Genomic DNA, 12,479 nt, shown 5'->3' with positions numbered 1-12,479 from the left:
GAAGTCCAGTATATAAGGTCATAAAGTTACACTTCGAAGGGGAAGAGATCAGCTTTAAAGACGTGAAAGTGAATCCTGGAAACATAGTGAGCTTCCTGGACATCATTCCAAGGCGAGCACGCGGTGTGACTACGGCTCAGAAGCAGAGGGGACTGAATTAATATTGATACCTAATGTGTACAAGGCAGTCTGCCACCTGTCAAGGCAAATTAATTAATTAACTAATTCATTAAGGCAAGCTTGATCAGAACAGGTTGTTTGGTTACTTGGAGGGGGAAGGGGAGGTTCATAAGTTCAAATAGCTGTGGTATCCAAAACTGCATAAAGCAGGAAAAAATAATAGATCATGCTATAATCAAATACCATTTGAAGGACTGCAGAGCCATTCAAAAGCATTATCTGTGGTCTGCGACCCCAAATACGGGGGCGGAGAGTGAGAGGTAAGGCTGGGAAGGTAGGTAGAAATGATTTTATGAAGTATCTTGAATGTTCACATTGGAGAGATTTAGAGTCTGGGTTGAAGACATTGGGAGTCACTCAGTGTTTGAGGGCGGATGTAACTCTAAGTGACGTTTGAGAAATTAACATAGCAGCAAAGTCAACAAGCAGACGACACAGCAAAGTGTGGGGATATGGAAGAAAGGGAGACCAAGTAAGTTCTGGGCATTGGCTTTTGTTTAACACTGACGTACCAGGTAGCCTCTTTCTTTTCTTTTTTTTCTTTTTTTTCTTTCCTTTCCTTTCCTTTCCTTTCCTTTCCTTTCTCCTTTCCTTTCTTCTCCTTTCCTTTCTCCTTCCCTTCCCTTCTCTTTCTTTCTTTCTATCTTTCTTTCTTTCTTTCCTTTCCTTTCCTTTCTCCTTTCCTTTCTTCTCCTTTCCTTTCCCCTTCCCTTTTTTTTTCTTTCTTTTTACTTTTCTTTTCTTTTCTTTCTTCCTTCCTTTCCCTTCCTTTCTTTTCTCTTTTCTTTTTTCTTTTCCTTTTCTTTCTTTCCTTTCTTTTCTTTCTTTCTTTCTTTCTTTCTTTCTTTCCTTTTCTTTCCTTCCTTCCTTCCTTCCTTCCTTCCTTCCTTCCTTCCTTCCTCCCTTTCTTCCTTTACGTTATTATGTGCCTAATAATTATTTGTGGCTGAGTGAATCCCCACGTTACCAACGGGAAAAGAGAGGCACAGAGAGGTTGAGTAAGTGGCTCATGGTCTTACGTTTGGGAGCTGGGCTGCCAATTTGGATGGGAGTCTTGTTGTAATTGTTGGTCTATTTCAAACGTGTTCTTTTTTGTTTAAGTTTATTTATTTTATTTATTCTGAGAGAGGGTGCAAGCAGGGGAGGGGTAGAAAGAGAGGGAGAGGGAGAGAGTTCCAGGCAGGCTCCGTGCTGTCAGAGCTGAGCCCAACTCAGGGGCTCGATCCCACGAACCGTGAGATCATGACCTGAGCCCAAAGTGAGAGTCTGTTGCTTAACCCACTGTGCCGCCCAGGAGCCCCTGTTCCAGAGATGCTGTTTCTACTTCTTCCACGCGACCTTTCCTCTTTTCATCTACAGAATCCCTTCATTGGCCTCCCTTGGCACTCACTAATCCTTACCAGCTTCTGAGTCCAATAATCCCCAAACTTTCTTAAATGTTTCTGGAACTCAGTGATCTTCATTCTCCGGTTGGGAGCCTTTCACACGGCTTCCCTTGGGCGTACTGAAAACGTCGAGAGTTTCGTGCTTCCTTCCCTCTGGACCTTTATCTCTGGGTTTCTGGGTTACTACACCTGGAGTTGTGAGAACCAGGAAATCATTCACTGAGACACAAATAACAGACGGATTGAATCATAAAAAAGGTGAGTGGGAGGAAATTGGTTAGCGTTGCGGTTCCTGTGCGTCCAACGTCCGACATTGTGACATGCGTGCATGTGCACACACACACAATCTCTGTCTGCAATTAGTCTTCTGCCATCGCCTTTATAATCAACCATCTGTTTCCTTATCCTTGTGCTTAGCACTTTTGAGTTCTTTTTTAAAAATTTTCTTTCACATTTACTTATTTTTGAGAGACAGAGCGAGACAGAGCGTGAGTGGAGGAGGGGCAGAGAGAGAGGGAGACACAGAATCCGAAGCAGGCTCCAGGCTCTGAGCTGTCAGCAGCCCCGACGTGGGGCTCGAACTCACAAACCGAGAGATCATGTCCTGAGCTGAAGTCGGACGCTCAACCGACGAGCCATGCAGGCGCCCCAGGAATCCTTATTTCTATAGCAGCTTATCTCAACACTTTTAAAAATCTGATTGCATTTTAACTAGGATTTTTGTTGTGTTCAGAGGAACAACTGGCCTGAGCCTCAAGTCGGCCAGACTGTCGGAAATAGATGTCTGGAATTATTTGTTTTCACAACTGCCTTCCTAATAATGACCTATTTGCAAAGGGGGCACCATATCTCGTTTATCTATCCCCTGCTGCAGTGTCAGAAACTCGGCAAGTGTTTGCTAATTGAAACTATCAATGAATATAGTCTTGATTAAAGGAAGGGACCCACTCAAAGGGATATAATTTTATTTTCTAAAATTTAGTGAACGAGTCGTGTTCTTGAAGCTTTTTCTTTCACTGAAAATGACTTTCTCCATCATGGGTTCACTCTTTTCTCCAGAAGAGAAAAAAAAAAAAAAAAAGTACAGGTGAGGTGGCATTGAGTTCAAGAAAAAAATGTGGAAAAAAGAAGACATTATCGAAGAATTCAGCATGCTCGCAGATACTTAATGAAGTTAAAAACCTCCAAGAAAAGAATTGGAATTTCGTTTTACCTCAATCACTAAATATCATCCTATATTTAACATGGCTGATATTATATTTTGTTAAATTTTAGTGTTTATTTTTGAAAGAGGGAGAGACAGAGCACAAGCAGGGGAGAGGCAGAGAGAGAGGGAGACGCAGAATCCGAAGCAGGCTGCAGGCTCCAAGCTGTCAGCACAGAGCCCGACGCGGGGCTCGAACTCACAAACCGTGAGGTCATGACGAACTCACAAACTGTGAGGTCATGACGTGAGCTGAAGTTGGACACAACTGACTGAGTCACCCAGGGCCTCTAGCAGTGCTTACATTTTAATAAAGGAGGTTTGGTAAACTCATTGCCATGAAATACACTTGGAATGGACATAAGTGGAAAAAACAACCCAGGGTTTGGGGATCAAATATATTCTCACATGGTAAGAACCCCAAAAAATCTGTAAGTAAAAGCCAACCTATTTGTAAGAGCGGTTGTCTCAGAGAGACTTTGTACCTCCAAACCTACGAAGAGGGCCACCCTGCTTCACCCAGATCCACGTGCCGTGCCGGTTCTTTGCCTGAGCAGATCTGTGTTAGCTTGCTGATTCTGGAATGGGGACCTAGGACCTGGAATAGTCACAGAAAGACCTTGAGTAAGAAAAGGAAAGAGTCTATGGTGGTTGCTGTGGAAGATGGTTATGGCAGCTTCTTAAGAAATTAAACACAGAATTACCAAATGATGTGGCAATTCCGCTATACCCCAAATAATTGAAAATAGAGACTTGAAGAGGTTATTTGTACACCTGTGTTTATAGCAGCATTATTTACAGTAAGAGCCAAACAGTGGCCACAGTCCAAGTGGTCACCGACGGATGCTGAATGCACAAACAAAATGTGGCACACACATACGCGGAAATGGTATTCGACCTTAAAAAGTGAAGGAGATTCTGACTTATGCTACGTTATTATGCTGAGTGAATAAGCCAGTCACAAAAAGACAGAAACTATACAATTCTCCTTATGTGAGGGACCTAGAGTCCGCAAATTCATAGAGACAGAAAGGAGATTCCAGGGGCTGAGTGCAGGGGACGGTGGAGGCGTTGGTGTTTAACAGCTAGGGAGTTTTCAGTGTGGGAAGGTAAAAAAAAAAAAAAAAAAAAAAAAAAAAAAAAAAATTGTGAAAATGAAAAAGTAGCAACAGCTGCACAACAATGTGCACTTAATGCCTCTGAACAGCCACTTAAAATGGTTTAAATGGTACACTGTATGCTATGTGTATTTTATTGTAATAAAATAAATTAAAAAAAAAAACCTATTGCTGTGTTCAAGAAAAGGAAAAGAAGCCCCACGTGTCAGAAGTTAGGAGCCAGCTGAGGGTCACCAGGTATGTGAATGAGCTGATGTTCTAGTCATGGGGTGGGGGGTGGGGGTGGTTTGTTATCTAATCTGGTTATTTAGGAATTCAACCCTTGATGGATTGCTAACGTGGTGAAAACTGGGACTAATAAACTCTGCCCACCAGTCCAGAGAGACAATATGGAAGTTGTCTCAGCCACGAGTCTAGCTGGAAAATTAGAAGGCTAAATCAATAAATAATTCTCCCACGAAAACTCAACATACCAGGCCTGCGTGTTTGGAGTTTGTTCCACACTGCGTTCACGGTGTGGGAAGTCCTTGAGCCAAAAAGTAATGTAAAATTGTTTTTGGGCTGGTGCTGGCTCCGGGGTGTTTAGGAGAAGCAAACAAAAACACACTGGAGGGACTCTGACATCTCAGGCTGCCCAGATTCCCAAAGAAAAATAAAGTCCCTCTTACAATCCCAAATTATAAAGTGCACAAGGAAATTCTTCTTTGTGAAGGAAAGTCAACAAAAACAGGAAACATAAAAGCTAGAGCCCCCAAATATGAAAAAAATAAAAAATAATCCGGGAGTACACTATGACATGAATGAATAAAGGCATTACATGATACAGAAATAATAAGGTGGAAAAAGAATTAATGAACTGGAGGCCAAATCTGAGCATATTGCCCAGAACACAGATGGAAAGATGTTAGCAGACAGGACATTTTTAAAGAGAGGTTAAAAAACATGGAATATAAATGAAAAAACCCCAATGTATATCTTGATAGGAATTCCAGAAAGAGAGAATAAAGATGGGGAAGAATTTAGAAGAAATAGTGTTGATAACAGGAATAGCTTAGAATGATCTAGATTTGATTGGAAAACTAATCTTTAGATTCAAGAAGCACAGTAAGTCTAAACATAATAAATAAAAACAGGGGCGCCTGGGTGGCTCAGTTGGTTAAGCGTCCAACTTCGGCTCAGGGCATGATCTCGTGGTTTGTGAGCTTGAGCCCCACGTTGGGCTCTGTGCTGACAGCTCAGAGCCTGGAGCCTGCTTCGGATTCTGTGTGTGTCTCTCTCTCTGCCCCTCCTCCACTCACGCTCTGTCTCTCTCTGTCTCAAAAATAAATAAAACATTAAAAAAATTTAAAAAAATAAAAATAAATTTACACTTAGATCATTGTAGTGAAATTATAGGAAACCTAAGGAAACCAAAATATCTTGGGGGGCAGGGGGATAAACTATCAATAACAAAACAATAACCTAAAGGCAATGAACTTTTGTTTTTTGGGGTTTTTTTTAGAGAGACAGAGAGAGGGCATGTGTGCATGTGTGCATGAGCCAGGGAGGAGCAGAGGGAGAGGGAGACAGGGAATCTGAAGCAGGTTCCACACTCAGTGTGGCCTGGACACAGGGCTCCAGGTGGGGCTCGATCTCATGACCGTGAGGTCATGACCTGAGCTGATATCGAGTGAGATGCTCAACCAACTGAGCCACCCAGATGCTCCAAATGGCAATGAAGGCATAGAATAATATGATAATGTCATCATAACATGATAAAATGCAAGCACGGAATAGAGGCTGGGAGGCATAGAGTAACAGCTTTAAAGCACTGAAAGAAAATCACCGGCAACTTAGAATTCTATCAGCTACACTGAAGAATGAGGGTGAAGTGGAGTGAGAAGGGGCTGGGAGTGTTCGCCATCAGGAAAATAAAGCAAAAATAATATATTCCCCACGGGGCAAACTGCAGGGCTGGCAAACCTATAGGTAAAGCTACATAAACACTGGCTCAAAATATTAAAAATACAAATAATAATAATTTGGAGGATATCGCTTGAAAATAAAATGCTAACAAAGCAGAATAGGCAAGCTGGATAGATGACAGCAATTGGAATTCAGCATTCTGAGTTGCCTGTCATATGTCAAATCATGGATGCATGTTAACACGCTAATGGCCGGTGCTATGATAAATAGGAATAGAATTTACAATTTCCAAAGAGAAGATCAAAAAATAAGAGAATAAAGTAAACATTCACACACACACACACACACGCACACACACACACACCTTCAAACAAACGCAGCATCATATTAAAATTTCATAGAGTTGGGTATTGGGTACACAGAGTTTGTTATATCCATACTGGCCTCTACTCCTTATCTACATGTATGAAATACTTCATATAAATAATAGTAATAATAATAATGACATCGAAAACCTTATCATCAACCAAAGGAGAAAGCAGGAAATTAAAGAAAGTGAGTCTAGAGAAAAACCTGATCAACCACAATAAATATAAAAGACTTTTTTATTAATTAAAATATGGAAAAACTTGTATCAAGAAAAAATTTATCTATCTGCTGTTTATCAAAGACATATCTAAAATGTAATGAAAAAGTTAATGATACAAGTTGGAAAGATATGTACCAGGCAAATATTAACTGAAAAAGGCCATTGTTTGACATAAGTATCAGATAAAAAAATAATTAAGGTAAAAGACACTGTTAAGAATAAAGACAACACTACATAATAAGAGGAAAAATTTATCAAAATGAGGTAGTAATCATATATGTACCTAACAATTTAGCCTCAAAACATATAAAGCAAGAATGGATTAACAACCAAAATAAATTTATGAGCCAAGATAGTGGAAGATTTTAATAGTCTGTTCTCAGAATTGACATTTAAGCAGACAAAAAATCAGTAATGGTAGCGACAACCTGAACAACACAATTAGCAAGCCGATTAAAGGGACATATGTAGAACCCTCAGAATCAAAGCACACACGTTTTCAAGTACACATCGAATATTTTAAATAAATTGACTATATAGTATGCTACCAACCACATTCTAACAAATGACAAAGAAGTGATATCCTACAGACTGCAACACAATAAAATTAAAATTCAGCAACAACAGGGGCACCTGGGTGGTTCAGTCAATGAAGCATCCGATTTCAGCTCAGGTCATGATCTCGAGGTTCTCGAGTTCAAGCCCCACATCGGGCTCGTGCTGTATAGCACAGAGCCTGCTTGGGATCCTCTGTCTAGTTCTCACTCTGACCCTACCCCCCCCACCCCTGCTTGCACACCCTCTCTTTCTCTCTCTCTCTCTCAAAAATAAATAAACACTTAACGAAAATTCAATAATAACAAAAAATGTGTCAATATGCTTGGAAATTAAGCAACCAACGAGTAAAGAAGAAATAACGCAATTTAACCAAATCATAATACAAACACTAAAAATCAAATCTGGAAAACAGCAAGGGGTGTACCGGTTCATGTGTTCCAACAGGTTCTCTGGGTTGGGGGTGCGTGTGTATGTTTGTTAGGGGGTGGGGGTGGGGAAAGACAACCAGCCATTGCCAACAGCTGTAGTCTAAGTATCCCGCTAGGTCTATTTCAAGCCATCAACAGGAAGCGTAAAATTGGGAAGAAATACACAAAATCAACTCTCACCAACGAATAGGGGTTGGCTATAGCTGGTTCTGGCACACCAATGCTAATAACTGAAATACATCTTTAAATGCATATGGGAAACAAAGAAGAAAGGTTGAAAGTGATTTTCCTTAGGATCTAAATCAAAGGTTAGAAAAAGAACAGAGGAGTAAACCCAAAAAATTAGAAGGAAGGAAATAATAAAGATAAGAGCAGAAGTTAATAACATTACAAACAAAGACACAGTTAAGAAGATTAACAAAAGTGGGGGAAATGGTTCTTTTGGAAGATGAATTAACTAGGCAAACATCTGGCTGACATGATCAAAGGAAGAGAAATTAAAATAAAAATAAACAATGCTCTAAATAGAAAGAACAAAAGATACGCGGTAGAAAAATAGAAGATAAATATAAATGATGCCAACAAGCTTGAAAACTTAGATTTAAAAAAAAGGGCAATTTTCTGGAAGAATACTAAGAACAAAACCGACTCCAGGAAAAATATAAAACGTGAGCATAAATGTTACTATCCACGTGCTCGTGCTGCCCGTTTTCCCTTCACACGAACACAAACACAATTACCAAGCCTGGGTGGTTTTACAGGTAAGTTCTGCCCTCAAGATATGGATGATTTTACTATCATAAGGTTGCTTCAGAAAAACAGAAGAAGGACAAAAGCTCTCCAGTTCCTTTTAGGAGGCCATTAAACATGGAAACAGAACTGGAAAGGAAAACCTTAGGCCAGTCTCATACATGAACAAAGAGAAAAATGTATTACAGAGCATGCTATTTTTAAAAATCTGGCAGTTTGGAATGTCTGGGTGGCTCAGTGGGTTGAATGTCCGACTCACGATTTTGATTCAGGTCATGATCCCTGGGTCCTGGGATCGGGCTCTGTGCTGCAGAATGCTTACGATTCTTTCTCCCTCTGCCCTTGCCCTGCTCAAGCTCGCACTCTCTCTCTCTCTCTCTCTCTCTCTCAAAAAAAAAAAAAAAAAGACTGGGGTGCCTGGGGGGCTCAGTTGGTTAAGCAACCAACTTTGGCTCAGGTCATGATCTCATGGCTCATGAGTTTGAGCCCCATGTCAGGCTCTGTGCTGACAGCAAGAGCCTGGAGCCTGCTTCAGATTCTGTGTCTCCCTCTCTCTCTGCCCCTCGCCTGCTCACACACACTCTCTCTCTCTCAAAAGTAAATAAACATTAAAAAAAAATCTGGCAGTGCAATTTTGTAACTCATTGCTGATTAAGATTTATTCAAGAATGTAAAAATCCCTTAGATGATCAATTAATATAAACATTACATTAACAGGTTAAAGGAGAAAAATCATTTTGATATATGCAGGAAAAGTACTTAATACAATTCAACAATCATTCCTTACTAATCCAAATATACTTCCCCAAGAGAAAGAAATAATTCCTCTTAAGCAAACTAGCAATAGGTGGAAACTATCTTAACTTTTTTAAAAGGACATCTTTTAAAAACCCACTGCAAATATTGAAATTACTAATGTGAAAAGCATAAGAATACCCCCTTATTCTGCTTTCAAAGTGATACTGAAGGTGCTAACAAGAAAATAAGAGACTGAAATGTTTACAGTAACCTTATTCATAATAGCCAAAAATCCAAAGCAACCCAAAATAACCCCAGATTCAAACAACTCCTGTCTAGCAACGGGAGAACAGGTAAACAAATTGTACACTATCCACACAGTGGAATACTGTTCAGTCATGAAAGGTTGCTGATCCTGGCAAGGACACGGATGAATCCTAAAACAACATTATGCTATGCGAAAGCAACCGATCTCAAAATAAAATATACCGTGTGATTCCATTTATAGAAAGTTCGAGAGTAGGAAACTGATAGCCACAGAAAGCAGACTGTTGGTTGCCAAAGGGTTATGAGGGACTGACTGCAGGGAGGAATCTTTTTGGATGAGGGGTGATGAACATGTTCTATGTCCTGATTGGGGTGTTGATTACACAAGTGTATATAGTTTTCAAAGCTAACTGAACTGAATAACTGAGATCTGTGCATTTCATTGTTTGGTAATTACATCTCAATTTAAAAAAGCACAATAGGCTAAATTCTGGAAAGAAGGGGGTAATGCAATCAGTACATACGATGTGTTTATACAGAATATCCAAGAGTATCTACAAATAAATATTAGCACTAATAAGAAAGTTTAACGAGTTGCTAGAAATCAATATACAAAAATCAATAGTTATTTTTAAAGGACATTATTAACCATGGCAATAAAAGCTTTTAAGGTGCCCAGAAATAAATCTAACAAATGGTGTGTAAGATTTTTACGGAGAGAGCCACAAAACTTTATTGAAGGGGGAAAGAAAAAAGGATTTACTATATTCATGGATGGGAGGGTCTGGTATTTTAAAGATTGCAATGTTCTCCCAAATGCATCTGTACATTCAATATTATCGCCACAAAAAAAAATCTCAGTAGGTTGTTTCAAAGACTTGACAAGAATAAGCTAAAAAATTACAAAGAAAAAAAGGAGGGGAAGAGGCTTCAGAAGGAGGAGGAAAAGAAAAAAATGGGTTTACCCTTTTGAATACTGGTACTCCTCGTAAAGCTATAGTAATTTAAACAGTGCAATATTGCCACAGGGAATAGAGTGCTTAGAAATAGAACCACTTAGCTATGGAAATTTGGAATATGACGGAGATGACACTGTAAATCACTGGGCAAAGAATCCGAGTATTCAATAAATGACGCTCAGACATCACCATATGCAAAAAAAAAAAAAAAGAAAAAGAAAAAAAAAGAGAAAGAAAAAAAAGAAAAGGAATCCAGCTATTCATGTGTAAAAGGGTAAAATTGGATATCTACCTCGTATCATGCACAAAAATCACATAAATGTGAAAATCAAAATTTACAAAGAAAATACAGGAGAAAATCTTAATGACATGCGGATACTGTCATATTATTTATGGTAACCAAAGCATAAGCCACACTGAGAAAAGAAATACTGTAAATATAATTACATTAAGCTATGAACGTCTGTGTACCAGGACAATGACAAAAAGGAAGTCAATACCTACTATGGGAAGGTGTTTACAACCCACGTAACTAATTTTCTACAATTGGAATATAATAGAATTCCTTAAAAATACAGCAAGACGATCCAAGAAAAAAAAAAGAAACACAAATAAACACATGAAAAGATGTCTTAACCTATCTAGTAATCAAAGAAAGTGCGAATCAGAACGAAATACTATCCTTACCTATCAGGTTGGCAAAAACCAACAGCCAATAGTCAATCAATACATCCAGTTCCAAGAACGGGTGGGGCTACTGGAAATGGGAAGCCTTATATCGTGCTCGCATGGCTGCACATTGGCACGACTGTTTGGAAGAACAATTCTGGAATAACTTACAAAAGATGTGGATGATGTCCTGCAACCAGAAATTCATCTGCTAGATGTCTGCCACAGAGCGGTACACACGAGGACATAAGTGCCAGAATGTTCATGGCAACATGGCTTGTAATAGCAAAAAAAAACCCCAAAAAAAACAAAAAAACAAAAAAACAAAAAAAAACTAGGGAAAAAACACAAGTGTTATCGAGTCATATATTTGTTTAAATGTAAAAAACAATCCAATGTATATTTCTTACAGGTGCATATGTATTTAGAGAACGTATGTAACATACACGGCAATATCAGTGTAGGGGTAGTATATGGGGGAACCTGAATTACCTGGGTTAGAATCGAGGTTACCAGCTATCTATATGGCCTTGGACAAGTTATTTAACCAACCTTTCATCTTCCCTTCATCTATAAAATGGGTGATGAAAATACTATCTGTGTCATATGTCTTCAGTGGGCATTAAAGGAGCTAATGTATGCAAAGTGCTTAGAATAATGGCCATTTGCTGCTTTTATTACCATCATTTTCATCATCATCATCATCATCATCATCATCATCATCATCATCAAGACACTGGCTATCTCTAATGGGAGGGGAGGAGTAGGGATGCAGGTAAATCTCTAGCTTTATCTGTAAGGAAATATGGCTATGCTAACATAGATTACACCTGAATTTAATAGGACTATGAGGCCGAGGGCACTGAGTACATGATTATTTCCCATATAACTTTCTGGGCTTTGTTGAGCATTTCAAATCCTCCGTATATCAAAAGTTTTTTGTTTTGCTTTGTTTGTTTGCTTTTTAATGTTTATTTATTTTTGAGAGAGACAGCGTGAGCAGGAGAGGGGCAGAGAGAGAGGAGGACACACAATCCGAAGCAGGCTCCAGGCTCTGAGCTGTCAGCACAGAGCCCGACGCGGGGCTCGAACTCACGAACTGTGAGATCATGTCCTGAGCCGGAGTCAGACGCCCAACCGAGTGAGCCCCCCAGGTGCCCCTTGTTTTGTTTTTAGTAAAAAAAATGAATGGTCTGCAGAATACTATGGAGAAATGTTTAAACCACCTTGCATATTGAATACTGTAAAAGGGAAGTTATTGTGGGAACATATTTTTGGACAAATGCTTGGCAGCTAGCTAGCGGTTAGCAACAGGAAGTTACAAGTTCACAATTAAAGAAAGGAAAGCCAAGGAAGTTACAAGTAGTTCTTTCCAAGAACACCCAAGATCCCAGAGTAGCAGGAAAAACTGTGCAGAAATGCATGAAGTTTCTAGGGAGGAGATAAACACAGAGTTCCTTGAAGTGCCAAAGAAATAATGTTCGTTGATATACGTATCCAAAAAACATGTTTCCCGAGAAAGCCGTTATAATAAACTTATAGAACATTTATTGAATTCTTTAAATGAACATTTATGGGGCTTGGATTCTGTACACATATATGTTTTGTTTGTCTTTTTGCCCCAGGCTGACTTCAGCTGTTATGTTTTAAAATGGAAGAAAACTTTAACGTGCTTTCTGTACATCTACCACAATAAAGGGCTTCGCGGTGAACGTTTCTAGAAAGAGTA

The 12,479-nt window shown here is 39.3% G+C and overlaps 1 long non-coding RNA gene across 13 annotated transcripts in view; it reads right to left on the bottom strand.

Annotated features, from left to right (window-relative positions):
• LOC109245840 (uncharacterized) overlaps positions 1-12,479 on the bottom strand; it is a 228,326-nt gene that overhangs the window by 182,121 nt on the left and 33,726 nt on the right. For 12 of the 13 annotated variants that reach the window (XR_008418723.1, XR_008418726.1, XR_008418719.1 and 9 more), the window contains one exon: positions 1,581-1,754. This is a non-coding gene — a long non-coding RNA (uncharacterized LOC109245840). Of the gene's footprint in view, positions 1-1,570; positions 1,755-12,479 lie in introns of all 13 variants that reach the window. The other variant, XR_008418718.1, reaches the window with a different exon arrangement.

This window comes from Panthera pardus, unplaced genomic scaffold (assembly GCF_024362965.1).
Source record: "Panthera pardus isolate Hobbes unplaced genomic scaffold, ASM2436296v1 HiC_scaffold_3, whole genome shotgun sequence".
NCBI classification, from domain to species: Eukaryota; Metazoa; Chordata; class Mammalia; order Carnivora; family Felidae; genus Panthera; species Panthera pardus.
This window is presented reverse-complemented; position numbering and strand designations above follow the sequence as displayed.